Genomic DNA, 20,782 nt, shown 5'->3' on the forward strand with positions numbered 1-20,782 from the left:
TAAAATTAACAAACAGCATTCCAACTTGTGGAAGAAACACTATCCACTCAGCAAGCCAAACATTTGAAATATGTCAAATTCCCATCTGTACGTAATACTTTTACTGTTACTGTATATCAGCTCTTTATCAAAAGGCCAATAAGAACAACCATTAAGTAGATTGGTAGGCTGGCTGCAGGGAAGAGACCAGGAGGGAGTAATGGAGCCAAGTGCAACTTATAGAATTCACTCTGGAAAGTAACACCCCCTGAATTGTTCATGATGATGCAGTTAACAGAGCTGGCTATGATAAACATGTTTGTTCAAGTGAGAGAATGCCATTTACAACTTGGTTTCATCTTAAGTAATGCTGTCTTTAACCTTACATAAGAGGAATTGGGGGAAAAAAATACCTGAAAATCTCATGTGTGGGGAAAAGAAATCATTTGTGATTGACTTGCATGATTCTTAGTAGTTATGACAAAAATAACATGGAAATAACCCTTCTATTACAATAAAAATCTATGAAAAAAAAGAACATGGAAGAAAAATGTGACAAATGGAAAACAGACATCCAGAGTCCTGAGGATTCTGGATCAAGAAGGCAAATGTTGCTAGGTTATAGTGGCCCACATCTGTAATCCTAGCTTGCTAAGGAGACTAAGAGCTGAAGATCAAAGTTTGAAGCTGGCACAGACAGACAAATCCATAAGATATGATCATTGTCTCCAATCAACCATCAAAACCTGGGGAGTGGAGAGATAGCTCAAATGGTAGAGTGGCAGCCTTCAGTGAATAAGCTAAACAGCAATAGGAGGCCTTGAGTTCAAACCCACAGTAACAGTACACACACACACACACACACACACACACACACACACACACACACACACACAAAATACATTGCCTAACCTTGCAAAATAATTGGTTCAGGGTTCTGATACATGACAGACATAGCAGTTACTGGAAGACATCCTCTCCTTTTGTGAAGTGCAACCCCCAGTATCCTGGCAGAAAGAGAATGTTCAGATGTTCAGACCGAATGCTATTGAAAGAGATTCCATTCAAATCAGCTCAGCAGGAAATTGCCCAAAAACCTCCCTTATAGCTATTAGAGTGCTTTGCCATCTTGAAAATATTTAAAATAGACACTTCCCTAAGATGTTGACTTTAAAAAAATGTCATTTGAATGCAAATACACTTTTGTAGCTCTGTGTAGCAATGCATTTTTTTGTAATCTTAGTGCTCCTGAGACTGAAACAAGAAAATCAAGAGTTCAAGTTCAGCCTGAGCTACGCTGTCTCAAAAAGAAAAAAATGAAATGGACCTCTGGACAGGGTAATGGTGGATTTCATTATGGTGCAGACATTGCCTAATTCAGTGAAGAAAAGATACCTTCACATCCACAGCTAGATTGTCTCTTTTCATTCGGAGGGACACACAGGAAGCAAAGTCTTTATGGAAGAGAAATTGATGACAGACACATTATAGGTCATTCAACTCTGGAGAATACCAGGAAGAGGCCAGCTTGTTTTAGGATTAATGTGTAAATGAAGTTCATCATGTCCTATTTGTTTCAAGGATTCTTTAGGATAAGCCACCTCTACTTCTGGGCATCACACAAAGCTATCTTTTCCTTTTTTTATATAAGTCAAGTGACCAGGAAGACTGTAGCACTGGAATACAAATTCCAGTTAAAAGAGAAAGGGGAAAGATGGAAAATCGAGGAGGTAAGCCCTAAGACTGGGGGCAAAATCACCCGTAAAAGGGAAGGCCTGGAAGTATGGTTCAAGTTGCAGTGTAGTTGTTAAGGAAAGAAGAATTCAACACTGGTGAATATTCCCTAAGTCTTGTAAAAAAAAAATCATTGATAAGCAGAATGGGCAATTTTAGTAGCAGTGATCTCCCCACCACTACAAAGATACAAGACAAGCCAGCCCTGGCCAAGGGTCAGTGGCATCATACTGGCATGGAGCAAGAGGCTGTCCAGATCATTACCAATGGGCAGAAGAGCAGAGCTTCATGATCAACTCTGTCCTGCCTCTCTCTGAGAGACAGCGCACCTTTCTGGGTAACCACAGCTATGTCAGCTGAGGTGTGGGGGCTGAGGGGGTTGTTAAACTATTATTCCAAAGAGCCTGTTAACTCTGAATAGCACAGGAACCCTGGAGATTAGTGCCTAATAAATAAAGCATTTCTTCTTTTGTTGGTAGGCTTTATTCGCTGTTCATTAACTCTGTTTCTGGGCTGCCACAGGGAATTCTGGGAGGCATGGCACCTTAAATATTCCCACTGCAGAGCAAAGCCACTGAACAGCTGGAAGCTGCTTCCAGGGGAAATTCTTGGGTTGTTTCCTTTCTTCACTTGCGACACCTCCCTCATTCTCTCCTCATCTTTGCATCAAACCTAATATACATAATTTATACATATAATGTATATAATCTTTCTTACCCCACAATCCACTGGTATTTATTTATAAATGACATACACACTAGAAAAAAGAACTAATTTCAGCCTTGTTTTCAAGGAATTCATTTTACATTTGCAAGGTCATATTTTGGGAATGTCATTTTATTCATTGGTTTTACTTAAATTTTTTTTTTATCAATTATGGGGCTTGAACTCTGAGCCTGGGCATTGTCCCTGAGCTCTTCCACCCAAGGCGGTGCCACAGCACCACTTCCAGTTTTCTAATGGTTAATTGGAGATAAGAGTCTCATGGACGTTAGCTTTGAACTGTGATCCTGAGATCTCAACCTCCTTTTTAACTTAAAGGGTTTCCTCTCTCTCAGCAGAAGGCAAAAATTATCTCTATTCTTTCACATTGTCCATTTGTAGTTTTATAAATCAAGTAAGAAGTCCAGAAGAATCACTCATGCACGAGAGGTGCTCAGAGTAACTGAATCCCTGGCAGACGTCTGACTGCCTCCACCATCATGGCTGCCTGTCACATGTTCCATCAGCACCCAGTGACATCACAGACCACATTTGACAAGCCATACATCTTGAGGTCTCTACTCAACTTGTCCTACCACCTCTTTGTGGACTAGCTCCTCCTTAACACTTGCTATCTGTGCCTCTGAATTTTCCTCATCTTCCTTTCCTTTTCTGTCTGCCTTTTATTCTTACTTTCTTTGCCTTTGATAATACTGGAGGTTGAACTCAATAGCCTATGCTTGTTAGGCAAGCATTACACCACTAAAGCCATGCTTTCAGCCTTGTTTTTCGCTTTTAGGGATAGGTTGTACATGTGCCAGTACTAAGATTTGACATCAGGCCCTTGTATTCTCCCTTGGCATTTTTACTCAGACCTGGCTTGACTCACACCTCCACTTCCAGCCTTTTAGTGATTAATTAAGATGAGAATCTCATAGCCAGGCACTAGCTAGCTACCTAGGAAACTAAGATCTGAAGATCCTGGTTCAAGGCTAGTCCTGTCAGGAAAGTTCTTGAGATTGATTATCTCCAATTAACCACTGGAAAAAAGCCAGAAATAGAACTGTGGCTCAAAGTAGTAGAGCACTAATCTTGAGCAAATAAGCTCAGGGACAGTGGTACAAGCCCTATAATAAAAACAGGAAGGAGGAGGAAAGGGGAGGGGGAGATGGAGGAGAGGCAGAACGAGGAGAAGTAAAAGGGGAAAAGAGAAGGAGGAGGAAGAAGAGGAGGAAGAGAAGGAGAAGGAAAAGGGGAGGGAGGATGAAGAAGAGAAAGAGGAGAAAAGGAGGAGGAGGAAGAAGAGGAAAAGAAGAAGGAGAAGGAAAAGGGGGAGGAATAATCACATAGACTTTTCTGCTTAGGCTAGCTATTAACTGCGATCCTCAGATAACAGTTTTGTCAGCATACCCTGGCAAGCTTTAGGGTAGTTTTTGTGGTAGTCTTGTTTGTTTTTGCTCAGGTTTACCTGGACAGTGATCCTCCTTCTTTATACCACCCACATAAATGGGATGCCAGGTAAATGCCACCATGACTGGATTTCTTCATTATTTTTCATTTAGATGAGTCTCACAAACTTTTTGCATGGGCTAGTCTCAAACTATAGTCCCCTACACCTCAACCTCCCATGTAGCTAGTGTGAATAGGCTTTTTTTTAAATTTTTTATTGTAATTAATAAAAGGGTTACATGATATTTGCCAGATAGAAGGTGCATTTATTGTAGGCTTTTTAAGGCTAATTTAATGTCTTTTGTTGGTTTCACTTCTTCTTTTCTCCCATAGCTCATTCTCCCCTCTTCTTCCCACATTACCTTCTCACCCTTAAATTTTATTGCTTTCTTGAAAATAGTCTTCAGAATTGTAATTCCATCCCTGAGCCCATGCCCAAATGCCAGTCCTGCTTGTCAACTGCCTCTGAATTTCCCCACAGCATAAGCAATGGCCAGCGGCTTTACTGTCCCAGGTCACTTCCCTCCATTACTTTTTCAATTGGAAAGCAAAGAGGTTTCACCAAAGTACCTCCAAGTTTCCTCCTAACTAGTCCAAAATTTAGTTCATTCTTTTCTTCTATTAAAAAATATGTATAATGAAAAACCAGGAGAGGGGTCTAGGAGCTTGGCCTAGTGGTAGAGTGCTTGCCTAGCATGCATGAAGACCCGGGTTCAATTCCTCAGTATAATATACATAGAAAAAAGCCAGAAGTGGTATTGAGGCTCAAGTGGTAGAGCTCTAGCCTTGAGAAGTCCAAGGACAGTGCTCAGGCCCTGAACTTAAGCCCAGGACTGGCAAAAAAAAAAAAAAAAAAAAAAAAAAAAAAAAAAAACAGAGGCATATTTAACCACACCCTGCCTTTAGGCAATTTTTTGCCCTCACCCAGCTCAGAATTCCTCCTTTTGCCTTTCTGGATATTATCTTCTCCATACCCATAGGACTCCAGGCTGGCATGGAAGCAGCCCTCTCAACATTCATCCTCTCCCAAATGTCCACCACACTGCTTCTCTCTGCTTTTCCTCACTCTCAAACACCTCCTTTTTACTCCCCAGTTTTTCCTCTGTTGGCATCTCACACCCCATCCCATGCCCTTCCTCAGTGCCAGCTGAAAGCAAGCTTCTGCCATACCCTATCCAAGGGCAGCTGCCTCTTGGGCTCAATGTGGATGATCTCTGCCGGGGGTCCTTGACCTTAGCTGCACATTTGAGCAGCTGAGAGGCCCTTCTAAAGTCCTAATCCCCAGGCACTCTCCTGGCCCAATCAATCAGAACCCCAGGGAGGGGTGCTGGTATTTTCACAGCTCTCTAGGTGATTCCAATCTGTGGTCAAGGTCGATAACCGTGGCTTGACGCCATTCATCACTTTCTTCCTTGTAGTTGTAATTACACCGTATTTGTCTTATTCCTGGGACTAAATTCGAAACTCCTTGAGGGCACAAGGCCATCTTAGCACATCTGCTTATCCCTCCAGACCTCCGTGAATCAAAGATGCAATAAACATGGTTGGATTGAATTTAGAAACTTGAAATTAACCATAACCTTCCATTGTACCTTTTGCATATCATGTTAGAAGAGGAAACATATTGTTAGAAAGCTAATTTGAGTTTTTTAAGATGCTATCTGTTAGAACCATTAAAAATTTGATATGGCTTTGAAATCAGAAGAGTTTTATTAAAGATCAATAACCAATTGGCAAAAATAAAAAATGCACACAACTACATGTTTTTCTACATGCAATACAAATAAAATAAATATTCTAATTTCATGTATGGGAACGAATAGTGAGATGTGACTGTGTATGTGCTCATTTCCAACAGCAATTAAACATAAAGAGCCAGTGACACACAGACTTTGCCAGCACAGACACAAGAGGTACCACAAGCAAGACCACAATGTGATCCCAACTCAGAGAATCTGACCTCCTTTCAGGAAGCACAGAAAATGAAATGAAAAATGAGACTAGGCTTGCCAGCCCCTTGTAGGGCTTCAGTTGCTAAGGAAACTGCTTTTCTTTGCCTCAACCTGTCCAGTGCAACCCGTTTCATGCATCCTTTTGGGTTTCTTTTCTCTTTTTCTTTTCTTTCTTTTTTTTTGAAAATAAGGTTATCAAAGAAGGAAAAGATGATAGAGAATAAAAGTCAGTCCAAAGGGAGCCTCGCCATGAGTTTCTATGCTTTCTGACTCACCTGGAATATTTTCCACCTAGCAAAACCCTCCTGGAAGTAAAAATCACAGAATTAGCCAATAGGGTAAACAAAACAATAGGAAACCCTATTTGGCATGCAGCAGTAGCTAAAGAACTGCTTTCTCTCCCCCAACTGGCTTCTTCCTTCCTGCTGGGAAACTAGGAGGCAACTCTTAACCCAGCAGGAGACCTCCCTCAGAGCTCTCCTGCCCCACATCTCAAGAGAAAATGCTCCATGTTTGTTTCTCAGTAGGATGGGTTTACTGAGCTACAACCTGGGGCTCTGGTGAACTTGACTGTGCTCATAGGAAGGGTACCCAGGAAATGCCAGTCTCCAGAGGGAAATGGGCTGGTCACAGGATACAAGGACATAGGAAGTCAAAAGTCTAGCTTACCTACTTCTTTTTAAAAAAAAATATTTTAACTGTGATTAATAGAAGGGTTACATTATATTCACCAGAGAGAAGGTGCATAGCTTCACAAACATTGATACCCTTTCTTATGACATGCTTACCTACTTCTTGAACCGTACAGACAGAGAGACAGACAGACAGAACAAAGACCATAGGACCTGAGAACCGGGGCCAGGAAGATGCTACTCTATAGACAAGACTGAAGATTTCCACTGGTGTGTGCTTGGGCAGTGATTGACAGAGAATGATTTTGGAAAATGTCTTGGCCATCAACATTCCTGCATGTCTACTCAACAACAATGCTACTTCTTCCATTGTTTTCATCACAATTTTCTATGTTTCCTTTTTTGCTTGTCTCCTTACATATGACCTTTGTGTGAGAATGATCTATTTCCTCCTCTACTTCTGCTTAACTGTAGGACAAAAACAAGTTCACTATATAAGTAGTAGCACATGATGTATGATTCAAGGAGGAGAAGGGATGGGATGCTTAGGAGACAGAGGAAAGAAGGCTTTCACTAATTACAAAAGGTCCTTTTAATTGTGTGTGATGATGAAGATGAAGCCCAAATCCTTGTGCATGCTGGGCAAGAACTCTCTCACTGAACTAGAGTCCAAACTACGTTCTTGGTATGTTTTTATTTTATGTATATGCATATGTATATATAAATAGTGATATATATGTATATAGTGTGTGCTTGTGTGTGTATGTGTGTGTGTGTACATGCACAAACCAGTGTCAGTAATGGGGCTTGAACTTAATTATCTTCTTCACTCAATTCTAATATTCTGTCACATAAACCATACTTCTGCTTCCAACATTTCGCCGGTTAACTGAAGATGAGTCTCACAGACTTTTCTGCTTCGGCTGTCTTCAAACTATGAGCCTCAGATCTCAGCCTCTCTAGTAGCTAGGATTACAGGCATGAACCCAGGTACTTGACTACTCTTAAAACAGAAAATCCTGCTCTATTATGTAACATCCTTTAATAAGCTCATTGTATCTGTTGTGTTTTCTCAGTCTTTAAGTCAAAAGCCATTTCTCCTTGTGGACAAACAGTGAGTCCTGCTGCATGAGATAATGGACTCTCTGCCATCAGAAACTCTAAAGTTGCTGCTAAGTCATAATTAGGCAACTCTGACCATGTTGCTTATAGTCTTCCACTCTAAAAAAAAGTACAACACAATTATAATCATAATCATGTGAAACGACATATTAATGACCAATGGGATTTTTCTCACTGATTATTTCTGTGTTAATTTTACAGGTAGATGAAAGATGCCAATGTGTCTTCTCAGATGTATGTCTCCTGATGCAGGGGCTAGCAGCCGAGGTCAGAGCCAGCGGCAAGAATATTCTGCTAAGCCTCAAGATTACCATGTCGGTCACATTGGACCAGGAGAGCATTTTTAACACTCTGGAAACCTGCTCTGTAAAATCAATAGGTCAAAAGATTTCCTGTATCTAAAAAGCATGACAGTGAAATACACAAGAAATCCACTTGAAAGACAATATTAAGAGCCTGTCATAAACTGATTGAAACTCTTACGTCCTGCTACCTTTGCTCTTGCCTGGACAGGTAAGAAAAGTGGAAAGGCTGATGGCATTTCTCCACAGGTCTCTGGGTTTCCCAGCCTGGGCCTGCCCATCAGAGCCCCTCAGAAGCACAGAGAAAATACTCAAACCCAGGACTCTAAAGAACAATTAAGTCAGACTGGGAATGTGGCTTAGTGGTAGAGTGCTTGCTTAGCAAGCATGAAACCCTGGATTTGATTTTGATTTCTCAGTACCACATAAACAAGAAGAAAGAAAGAAAGAAAGACGGAAAGAGAGAGAGAGAGAGAGAGAGAGAGAGAGACAGAGAGAGAGAAGGGAGGGAGGGAGGGAGGGAGGGAGGGAGGGAGGGAGGGAGGGAGGGAGGGAGGGAGGGAGAGAGAGAGAGAGAAGGAAGGAAGGAAGGAAGGAAGGAAGGAAGGAAGGAAGGAAGGAAGGAAGGAAGGAAGGAAGGAAGGAAGGAAGGAGAGGGAGGGAGGGAGGGAGAGAGAGAGAGAGAGAGAGAGAGAGAGAGAGAGAGAGAGAGAGAGAGAGAGAGAGAAAGCAAGCAAGCAAGCAGGCAAGCTGGAAGTGGTGCTGTAGCTTTCAAGTAATAGAGCACTGTTTTGGTGATATTGCAGACAAAATTGAGGACTTCATGGTTGACAGGCGATCACTTTGGTACCCCCATCTCCAGTGGTATCCCCAGTTCCTGTTTGCTCATTTTTACAAAAAAAAAATTAAAGAAAAAATAAACTTCAGGCAAATTAGACCAGGAACAGCAGATATAAAAGAAGTGAAGATGTTACTTCCTACTGTTTTTTGCCGGGTTGCTGGTGCCTAGGCCCACAGAAAACCTTGGCCACCCTTTCCACAGCTGGCTGCGAGATGCCATTGCTGGGCCACAAAGCTTGCCCAGTTGCCAGCAGCAGTGTCTGGCTCAGTCTCTTTCTCACTGGGCAGTGGTCCTCATGCAGGCCTTGTGGGCAGATGCTCTTTGAGCCCTCCCAGCAAAACTCCCTTGCTCCCAGAAGGCACTGCTCGACTCACAGACGTGTTTTGGCAGAAGACAAATCTCCTTGTGGGATTCCTTTAGAGGATGCCTTTAAAGCTGGGACTTCAGGCAGGGCTCAAAAACCCTGTGAGCAGAAACATCTGCAGGCAGCCTGTGTGTTCTTTCCAGCTTGCCTCCATTCAGGGTCTGAGGAAAAGAAGGTGGGAGGAGAGAGGAATGTCTTCATTTCCTTTCCTGTCGTTAAGCCCCGCCATAGCCTGGGCCCTCAAAGCCCCGGGCAGACTCCCATCTCCAACAAGAAGCCAGGCTGCTTTGATTTCGCTTCGTTTGGGATCTAGCTCAACCTTGCTCTATGCCAAATACCCTCCAGGGTGTCCTACTTTTTGGATCTTCTCCGGTGGTGCCTGTGTCGCAGCTCCTGAAGCTCCATCTTCCTGTCCTTTTGGAGGAGATGGCTCTTCTGCACCCCATCCCCACCGCCCAGCCTAGAAAAACAGCCCTAAGACCCACTGGGCTGCTGTTTCAAGAGCCTTTACAATCTGGAGCAGCCATCAGGGAAAACGTGTGATTTTAACAACAGCTATCCCACACAGGTTTGAAAAATGAACAGGAACGGGGCTTGCTCTGATGTTGATTGAAGGCAAAGGAATTGAAAAATCACATGAAAATTCTTTACCTCCTCCTGCCCAGATTTTTCTTTGTTTGGTTTTTTTTTTCCTGTTGTCCCTACTGAATGGCAAACTAATTTCCATTCCTAAGGATTTAAGTCTGAAAACACAGTACAAGTGGACACACACCCTCAACACATAATAAGGACTTCGATTTTCTACTAATAAAGGAAGGACAGTATTTCAGAGGGTTGCAATAGCAGCTAAATAACATTTTATGTTGGTGTTTGTTAAGTACTGTCTTTAGAGCATGCCTTTAGTGCCGGGATAGAAGTAAAGCTCAGTTATAGAATAAATGTCATATATGCATGAAGCTGTGGATTTAATCTTAAGGAACATGCTTACATGCATGCACACACGTGTATACACACATACATATACACATACACACAAAGAGTAAGAGCTTTACACTTCAAATTCCATCACTTAAACTTACTAGTTGTGTGAACTACAGATAACAAGACTTTCTAAATCCCAAAGGGGTTTTCAATTATTAAATAAGAATTGAACTTTTAGGTTACTGTATATTGAATACTCGCACTGCTCAAAACATCAGAATCTAAGAAAAAAATGTTTTGGAAACACTTCAAAAAATCTTAAATCAAAAAATGTTAGGTTTTTAGAAAATCAAAAATCTATAGATAACTATAGATACCTATTATTATGTTTGTAATAGGTATGTCTCGATAGCTGTTTACCCAGAATGTGGCAAATTTGCTGGAGGAAATGGTTATCTCATGATATATTGAACATGTCTATAGTTAGCTATTACACACAGTATGGGGGTGGTAGGTGTGTGCACACATGTGTGTGCATTGAGACCAATCCTGGGCCTTGAACTCAGGGTATGGGTGCTGTCCTTGAGCCTTTTTTTTTTAATTTGGGTCTGGGGCACTGTCCCTGAGCTTTTGTGCACCAGGCTAGGGCTCTACCACTTGAGTCACAACTCCACTTCCAACTTTTTTATAGGTTAGTGAAGAGTCTCATGGACTTTGCTGCCCAGGCTGGCTTGGAAACACAATCCTCAGATCTCAGCCTCCTGGGTAACTAGAATTTCAGGCATGAGCCACCAGCTCCTGGCTCTGAGTTTTATTTATTTGTTTGTTGCTCTAGGCTAACACTCTACCTCTTCCAACCAAAGCAACACTTCCAGATGTTTTGGTGGCTTAGTGAAGATAAGAGTCTCCTTGGGTTTTTCTGTCTCAGATACCTTTGAACTATGATCCTCAGATATCAGCCTCTTGCTAGGATCACAAGATGAGCCACTGATACCTAGCATCATACTTCTTTTTATATGGAATATTTGGTTTATTGTTGTTGTTGTAGTTGTTGTTTGTTTTGTTTTGTTTTTGCCAGTCCTGGGGCTTGAACTCAGGGCCTAAGCACTCTCCTTGAACTTTCTCAAGGCTAGAGCTCTGCCCTTTGAGCCACAGCACCACTTCCGGCTTCTTCTATGTATGTGGTACTAAGGAATCGAACACTGGTCTTCATGTATGCTAGGCAAGCACTCTAACACGAGTCCAAACTCCTGGCCTTGGAGTATTTGTTTTGAATGTTTAAATTAAAGATAATTTGTGCTATTCAAAAGTCATGGCCAAAAAAACCCATTTGTTTCTGTCTTTAAGTACAATTATTATGTCATCTACTCCATTATTGATGAGGAACTTTGTGAGGATATTAGGAATAAGAAGCCAACAATAGTCTGACTGATGTTGGGAAGTCATCCCAGTTTCCAAAATATCCAGCAGAAAACAGGGATGAAGGTGTGGCTCAACTGGTAGGGTACCACACAAGTCCCTCAGTTTAAAACCACAGTATTGCTGGGGTAGGAATGGGAGAGGATAAAAAATGTCAACAAAAATGGGACAAGAGCCTGGGGAAGAAGTGTAGAGAGAGGAAGGGATACTTAGGAGATGAAGGAAGCCATCAAAATGTGGGCAGCCTGCCTGAGCAGGAAACAACCTGAAACTCAGACTGACCCCATGACTCAATATATCCAACCCCTTCTGCCTCTGCTACATGCCCTTGACCACTGGTGAAGTGCATCTGCATGCACTTGTGTACACACACACACACACACACACACACACACACACACACACACACACACGAGACAGCACCTTCAAATTCTGCTCAACAATCACCTATTAGCCTTTCCAACCAGTCTTTTCTCCAGATTGTTATTACCACTCTTCTCCCATAACCCAGCAGACACATTCACATTCACAGTGGCCACACTCTGCCACACCCTTAGTACACTGGGAACTAGCGCTTTCTTAATATCGTTCCATGGGCTGTAGCATGCTTAACCTAGAGCAGGTATTAATTCAAGCAAGTAGCAGGGGGTGGGATGGAAGAGTTTTCAGCTTAATTAATATCAACTTGCCCCCAACTTTCATCATTATATTGTTTCTCTTTCTCATTTTTGTTCTGATTTCAAGATCCCAGAGGGGAGGGGGAAGGGATTCAAAATTAAGATCAAATACCTTACTGCTCAAAATAAATGCCTTTCTCAAAGAAAATCTGCATATAACAACAGATGCTCTGTTGTCCATATGTACATGAGCTACAAAAGTCAAAACTGTTAAAATTCACCAAAAGGAAATGATTAAGTAAATATTGTACATTTGCAAAGTGAAGAACTGTGTCACCTTGAAAATAAAACTAGGCTGAGAATACTTGCATGGAGAAATTCTTTAAAGATACTTTTAAGTGAAACAAAAAAAGATATTACAAAATATATGATAGATACACTAACTTGGAATATATGTACGTAGTGTGTGTGTATGTGGGTGGGGGGTGTGAATTGAAAGCTATACCTCAAGAATTTTTTGAGGGGGTGGGGGATTGTGGGACTTGAACTCTGAGCCTGGGCATTGTCCCTGAGCTCTTCAGCTAAAGGCTACCACCCTACACCTGGAGCCACAGCGCCTCTTCTAGTTTCCTAGTGGTTAATTGGAGATAAAAGTCTTACGGACTTTAGCACCTGGGCTGGCTTTGAACTAAGATGTTCAGATCTCAGCCTCCTGAATAACTAGGATTGCGCCTGGCTCAAGAATGTTTGGGTTTTTTTTTTAATGTTTATTTCAGGGTTGTGAATTATAAGCAACTTTTACTCATACCTTTATTTATCTCCCTCCCAAATGTGCAAAATTTCCAGGGACTCAATTTATAATCCCCCCTAAAAGAAGTTATTACAAGAAAATAAAAGCCTTACAAATACCAGACAGAAGAGAAAAGATTGGAGAAAATCACTGCCTGCAAATCCAGGTTCCCAAAGTATGTACCGGATGTGGGGAACCAGGAAGGCTGTTTTCATTGTGGTTTCTCTCGCATGCAGTACTCAGAAGCTTCCATAGCTGTGTGAGTGGTCTCTGGTTACTTTGTGCAACAAACCAGATTCCCAGGCTTCTGGCTCATTTTCAAAATAGGGCTGACCACATTTTCTAGGGAAATGCATATGACATTATGCTTAAATTCTCCTGAGAACTCAAATACCACCACAGCTAGGGTTGTTATTTATTTATGTTGCTTATTTGTTTGTAAAAGTTGAACCAACACCAACTCACACAGTTACAGGAAATCATAAATGCATGCCATCAGTCTGGGGAGGCTCAGGAAGACTTGTCTTCGTATGTACCATGAAAGCATCTGCTTCTAATTGAAATGTTTATCCAAGTGGCCATCAGCAAGAATGGGTGGGCAAGGGCAAAATTTAGCCACAAACACTTTTAGCTCTGAGTCTACAAACAAAGTGTTGTCTTTTTTTTCTGGACTTAACAAGATATCAGTAATCTGGCTGAGTCTGTTGCGATTAATCTCTAAGTAACTCAATATCCACATCTGCAGGATGAAATTAATATCAGATATTGTTTGCCAAGGTGCATCTTCTGGTCACAGGATACTTCTCCTTCACTCATGCATTTTTTTCCTGTAACCATGTCTGCAAGGCCCTCAGAATGTCCAGCCTTAGTCCTACAGGGTCCTTGGCCCCAGTGTCACTTTTTGTTCCCACAGACAGGACAACTAAGGTTTGCTGCAACCTCAAGAGTCCTCACAAAAGTCGCCCTTGTGTTTCAGACCTGCACACTATCTGCTCCTTAGGTACCTGCTATATCTTGGATCTGGAATAACTCCAAAAGACCCAGGAATCAAAATGCTGGTCCTAGGCTTAGTATCACTGGAAGATAGTGGAAACTTCAAGGACAAGTCCTAGTGAGAGGAAGTTAATTCAGGGCGGCGTACCCCAGAAAGGAATATCAGGATCTCTCTCTGTCTTGCTCCCTACTTCTTTTTTTCATATATTTTTATTGTAATTAATAGAAGGGTTACATGATATTTGCCAGATAGAAGGTGCATTAATTCACATACATTGATACCCTTTCACATGTCTTGGTCCCCATTTCCCTCCCCCCCACCCCCCACCCACCCTTGCTTCCTACTTCTTTGCCAGCATAAAATGGGAGATGTGCTTTCAACATGATGTTTTGCCTTGCCATAGATCCAAAAACAAATGGACCATGGACTTAAACCTCTGAGAATAGGAGCCAAAATAAGTATCTGATTATTTCATGTATATTTGTCATAGGGACTGATAGCTCAGCATCCCAGCTTCCAAGGTACCAATGGAAGAGGGAGAAAGAACAAAGAAAAGCACTACAGGCATCTGACACTTGCTAGGTATGAGGTAATATGGCAGGTAATATGTATGAGTCACGCAGAACGCAGTGGTTTCTCAAATAAAGCTATGAGCTTTATTGCCATAAAGACTGTTTTGTTTCATTTGGCCTCTATCTGTTTGTTTCTTCATCATTGTTCGGGCCATGCCAATAGGATTTCTGCAAGGTCAAATGGATTTTTTTGTCAGTCCTGGAGCTTGAACTCAGGGCCTGAGCACCATTATTGGGCTTTCTCAAGGCTAGCATTCTACCTCTTGAGCTCCAGGACCACTTTCAACTTTTTCTGTGTATATGGTAGTGAGGAATCAAACCCAGGGCTTCATGCGTGTGTGCTAGACAAGCACTCTACCACTAGGCCACGCTCCTCGCCTAGAAACTCTTGATAAAGATGACCTCAGATGCTGCAGCAGAGTCTATAGGAAGCTGACTGGCTTCACTTCCTCAATGTGGGAAGCAGCCCTTTGGTGTCACCAGCAAAAGGAGAGGTAGCTCATGCTACATGGGAGATTGAGCTACAGAGTGCCAAGTCTCCCCAGAACATTCAATCACTGGAAAATACCAGTATCTAGGACTTAACAGCTTCAAGAAAACCTATTTCTTCAGACTGAAAAGGAAAAAAGAAAAAAAATTGCTAGAACAGCACTGTGTTGCAGCATGTACTTCCAAGTCACAGAGGCCATGTCACCAGAGCCCTTCCCTTGTAAACAATGAGGAAGTCAAAGCTAGTTCAAATGGCAGCCTGCAGCCTGCTATCTGGCACAAAGTGGAGGCATCACTGGATCACCACATTCATTGAATCCACAAGGAGTAGGTAAGCATATAGAAGCAAAATAAAATAAATGTCTTTTACTGTTTCTAGGTACAACCATATCGCATGGCAATAAGGCTCAGGGATTATGAAGTGAGTTCATTTGGACCCTGTGTATTCCACCTACCTGTCCTCTCTCCTGGCCCAGCTTTGCTGACTGTGATTTCCTGGGTAGAGTTTCCAGGTTCTAGCACTTCTAACTTCCTTGGCTTCCCTCCACATCGTTGACTTCACCTTTGCAGTTTAATGCATCACCCTCTCCTGACTATGCTACCAATGGCGTGGCCTCCCATGACAATCAGAGGGTCCCCCTGGCTTCCTTACTGGCATTGTGCATGCCTGTAAAGCTAGAACTGAGTGAATGACACCAAAGTCTGTTGTAAGTCAGAACAGTAATCGGATTGCTCCCTAAAACCATTGAATGTGCAGCCACTGGGTAGTCCGGGTGGCCGAAACTGAGGCGATACTTACCTGGGTGGCTCTCCGCCAGCAGTGTACCCCAGGGATCTTTTCACCAAGAAAAGTTTCTCTTCTTCTCTTGAGCACACTGTGGTTGAGGTCCAGTCAATCTTTGACCTCCCCTCAAGGTACTTCCAATTGTCCCAACATAAAGTACTTGGTTTCAGTTTTACATCCTTGATTTTCTTTTTTTTTTTAATATTTTTTATTGTACATCCTTGATTTTCTTCTAAGCCACTTTCCTTGGATTCAATTTTTGATTTATTATTAGTATTGTGATTAATTTACTTTATTGTTGTTATTATAGAGGTGATATACAGAGAGATTACAATTCCACCAGTCAGGTAATGAGTATACTCTTTTCACATGGTATCTTCTGTTCCCTCCCTCTTTTAGTCCCTCCCTCCCATGTCTACCCACCAGTTGTATAGTTTAATTTCATCAGTGTCCATTGAGTTCCATTGCTGCATTTCTCATCCTTTTTCCTTCAAGTTCTGTACCCGGCTTTCTCCCAAAGCAATACATTTGAATATCATTACACATAAGGTAAAAAATGACAATCATCAAAAATGAAAGCCAAAAAGAAGAAAGAAGGAAGGAAGGAAAGAAGGAAGGAAGGAAGGAAGGAAGGAAGGAAGGAAGGAAGGAAGGAAGGAAGGAAAAATGCCAGGTGCCAGTGGCTCACACCTGTAACCCTAACTACTCAAGAGGCTAAGGTCTTGGGATTGCAATTTGAAGCTAGCCCAGGTGACTTATCTTCAATAGACTACTCAAAAAAGCCAGAAGTGGCACTGTGGCTCACGTGGTAGAATGCTTGCCTTGAGCAAAAGAATCTCAAGAACAGTGCTCAGGCCCAGAGTTCAAGCCCCAGAACTGGCAAAAATATAACAAGAGGGTCTCTCTTGCTTCCATTATCTTGGAGTTCATTTCAGTATATGTATTAGTTTATATAGAAATGAAGAGGCACTATGGCATTGTGCCTTTCTATTTCCCTCCTAAGAATATCCTCTTTGGGTCTCACTGTGAGTGAGTGCATAGAATCCTGTATAATGCATTATTGCTTTGGATTCAAATTTAATTTGTTTCTTTTTAGGTAAAGGACAAGTTCTTCAAACTTTTCCTCTCTATATTTTCCTTGTAAGACTCAAAGCAGCTAGCAAAACTCAGTGTGAATGCTGGACTGCCTGTTCTCTATTAACTAGTCTGTCCTGAAGCATGAAGTTTTAGAGTACAGACAAAAGTCAGACTAAGTTCTTTGTCAAAATGTAACATGAATGGCCTCTGGTGCAGCTCCCACCACAGTCCTAGTTTTCACAGGACACCAGTCTTCCTCCTCCACCTTCCTGTCATCATTTTGGTCTTCTGAACTCCTCCAAAATCTCCCACCAAGTTCTCTCTGCTGATGGCAATCTAGTACTAATCTAATCAGTAGCTCTAAATATTTCCAAGTTTCTCCCATAAGCCAGTTCCAGTAGTTTCCAAACATTTCCAAAAATTTCTGGTCAGGTCCTCATATCAATGGCCCTACTTCTCCAGTACCAATTCCCTATAGTAGCCAGACTTTTCATCACCTTGGCAAAATACCTGACATAAACATCTTACAGGAGGAAAGGTTTATTTGCCTCATGACTTCAAGTTTCAGCTCATGATTCATGGCTCCACTGATTTGGGGCCTGAGGTGAGGAACAGAAACAGGAATAGGGAGCAGAAGCACTCACCTCACAGCAACACTGGAAGTCTAGACAGAAAAGCCTACATTAGCTATTTTCTTCTTTCAATCTTTTAATTCTATACATATTATGTTTCATGTATCATGTAAAACCTATCCCATGGTTAAGTACATGCAAAAAATATAACGTACATGTTCAAGTACCAGGAAGGATATTTAAACGCTATGGATTTTATATAGTCAAATTCAACAAACCAGAAATGGATGGTCCCTTCCAAGGACTGAGATGAGAGACAAGTGAGGACTTATTGTCTGATGCATTACCCAGTTTTATTTGGGAATGATGAAAGTATTTTGGAGATGCATGATGCTGGTAGTTGTGTAACAATGTGAATGTGCTTTAAAAAAAATAATTTTTCTATGGCTTGCAGTCATAGCTCAGTGACATAGCACTCACCCAGCAAGTGAACTCTGGGCCCAGGGTTTAATCGTTAATACTGAAAACAAAATTTGATAAATTTTGTGCATATGTGCCCCTCCCTCAAGTTTAAGAAGCATACTTTTCAGAAGTTATCTTTCATCCAAAAGTTAGAATGACTTTAAAAAGAAAAAAAGTTACTCTAAACGGTCATGTTGCATGCCCATCCATCTGTCTGCTCAGTTCCTTCAATGAATGTGAATGGTGCTAATTATGGATATTTTTTGCCAGTCCTCTGGGTTTGAAGTCAGAGTCTGGGCACTATCCTTGGGCTTTGGCAAGGCCATCACTCTACCACTTGAGCCACAGCACCACCTGTGGCTTTTTCTGTGTATGTAATACCAAGAAATGGAACCCAGGGCTTTGTGTATGCTAGGCAAACACTCTACCACTAGGCCACACTCCCAGCCCCTCAAAAATGGAATTTTATTCTCCTACAAACTTGAAGCCTTCCTCCCACACATGGAAGCAACATCTCTGAGCTTTATTCACCCCTCTACACTTGTGTTTGCTCACCATTGTCCATGTACCTACAGTATGAAAGCTCCAATAAGTTACAGAGGGGAATTACAAGGAGAAGGGAATCACCACCTCTTCCTTCCAAGACACAATAGAGGACTTGACACCATGAGACATTTGGAGCAAAGGAAGGTACCAGAGAAAGATGGACTTTGCAAGCCTAATGCATAAGCAAATAACTTCCAGAAATGGAAAAGCATTGGCCAAGTTGCTTCTCCAAGCAATAGTAAGGTACAGGCACAACTATTTTGCAGTAGTGATATTTAGAAACCTCCTAGAGACTATAACAAACCTTTCCTATGAATTGTCTTTCTAATCTCATGTAAGAACTGATGAGATAATTATCCTTACTCCCAATATTACAAAAGAGGACACAGGTTTGTTGAAGTTCAATAACTGATCCCACCGAGGAAGTTAAAGAACTGTCCCTGACATTCAATTATTGATGGGCAAGCAGAGTGCTCACAGAGGCCAGTCCAACCCTGTGACCTGTGACCTTCCCCTCTCATTCTCTAACAGACATGTAACCTCATGCTCTGAACTGATTTCCTACTCGCATCCTCCAAGCATGCCTCTGAATTACTATTTGGCTATAGAAAAATATGAAATATGTGCATTACTAATTGTTAGTGCCAAGCATTTACAGTGAACAATGTTTAGCATATGCAGAGTACCCATGGACAAAAACACAACAAAACAGAAAAATTCCAGGTTGTGGTTTTGTGCTACAGAACGACAATTAGTGTTCCAGGAATCATCCATGAACTAATTGATCATGGATGTCACCGATTGCTTTAGGACACACAGATAAGAAACTACTTTTAATATCCAATTTTATATTAAGGATAGTCCTTTTCGTGATTCTAGGGGGGAAAGGTATTATCTTTGTAATCCTCTTAGTTAACAATAGCCCAGAAGTCGTCGAAAATAGGAAAGTGAAGCTGACATGAAAAGGAGAGACTGGCTTTTTGCTCTCCACAGAGGCCAAGTCATATGATTCTTGTACTTCACCCACCATTAAAAGTTAGCGCTTGCGTTCTCTCTCTCTCTCTCTCTCTCTCTCTCTCTCTCTCTCTCTCTCTCTCTCTCTCTCTCTCTCTCTCTCTCTCTGCACTTCACTTTTAACACAGACCAGCAGCAAGATCAGTAGAATGTGAGATTTGGGGCATTTTTTGTAGCAGCAAACATTCACTCGTGCTGATTCATCCACAGATTTTCCGGCCAGATGCCCCACTGGCAAAGCCCCTGGAGCCTTCCCTTCATTAGCTCTCCGCTCCAGCCATCCGAGGTAATTCCTTCCTCTCCTCTCCCCTGATCATCTGGTTGCAAACACAATCTATCCAAGGAATAAACAAACCTTCCTGAAGGAAGGGTCTGCTGGGATTGCAGCTTGAACTTCAGTGGGTACTGGTGCTGCCTGTACCCTCTATCCCTGAAGGGTTCCCTGGCAGGCTGTGAGCAAGGTGGAAAGGTCAAGGATATCCTAGCCATGAACCAAAGAAAATAAGAGGCCTGCTACTGGGTAGAAGCCATCTGTACCTGTCTCCCAACGTCTGCTTGCATGAATGTTCATTTTCAGTATTTCCTTCTGGTTAGCTCTTATTGGAACAAAACTCAGAGACAAGTTCTTAAGTGAGCTATTCCTGAGTCTCGGTGTTAAATGAATGGAAAAAAAATAGTGCCAAGAGCGAAAGGTGACAGAAAGCATACTTATTCTTAATCATGAGCATCACATATTAGCCCCAAAGGGTTCCAAACCTGTCATTGGCTGAGGTAGATGAAGTGAGGCGAGACAGATAGAGCCCTGCCGTCTGTACTCCATTCTCCTCATGACTTTTCCTTAAAACAAGGAAAACAGAAATTAGAAAGTTTGGAGAGGAGAAAGGAGGCTAGCTTTATTGAGTAGTTATTGCATGCACAAGTAGTTCAAATAAGATCACCTATTTAGTCCTTCAAAACAAAGTTAAAGCTGATATTAGCTCCATTCTATGGTTACTACCTTAAACCTAGTCTTAGAAAGGATTATGTCTCTGATCAAGGATCATAATAGATACAGGATTCAAAAAGGAGTTCTGCCTTCCCCACAGTAGGGGGAGGCTAACTAACTGAGATGGTAGTGTGAGAAAGAAATTAAAAAAAAAAAAAAAGACCTAGGCTCAATAGCTAACCTCCAAGTAAACTACACCTTTTCTTCTTATATGTCTGTAACAATCATCTACTGTGAATAATGTACTTCTCAAGACTCTAGACAGTAGGCAGCTAGACAAGAATATGATATTATTCAAGTAGAAAGTTCCAAAAGATTCAGAACTTGATAATAAGATATGATTGAAGGTCTGATAATTGTTAAGTTTTACATACATTGAATCCATATGTAACTTTGCTGAGAGATTTATGTTCAGTGTCTTGCTCTTTTAATTATTTAATAAAATATTTGGAGGGATTTTTTT

The 20,782-nt window shown here is 41.7% G+C and overlaps 1 long non-coding RNA gene across 4 annotated transcripts in view; it reads right to left on the reverse strand.

Moving 5' to 3' along the window:
- Positions 1 to 20,782, reverse strand: part of LOC150049812 (uncharacterized) — a 107,160-nt gene that overhangs the window by 83,221 nt on the left and 3,157 nt on the right. For 2 of the 4 annotated variants that reach the window (XR_016538823.1, XR_016538824.1), the window contains exon 2: positions 20,091 to 20,171. The exons of 1 other annotated variant lie outside the window; for it this stretch is intronic. This is a non-coding gene — a long non-coding RNA (uncharacterized LOC150049812). Of the gene's footprint in view, positions 1 to 15,334; positions 16,045 to 20,090; positions 20,172 to 20,782 lie in introns of those variants that run through there. One more of the 4 variants, XR_016538827.1, reaches the window with a different exon arrangement.

This window comes from Megascapheus bottae, chromosome 19, assembly GCF_031878675.1.
Source record: "Megascapheus bottae isolate mThoBot1 chromosome 19, mThoBot2.hap1, whole genome shotgun sequence".
NCBI lineage: Eukaryota > Metazoa > Chordata > Mammalia > Rodentia > Geomyidae > Megascapheus > Megascapheus bottae.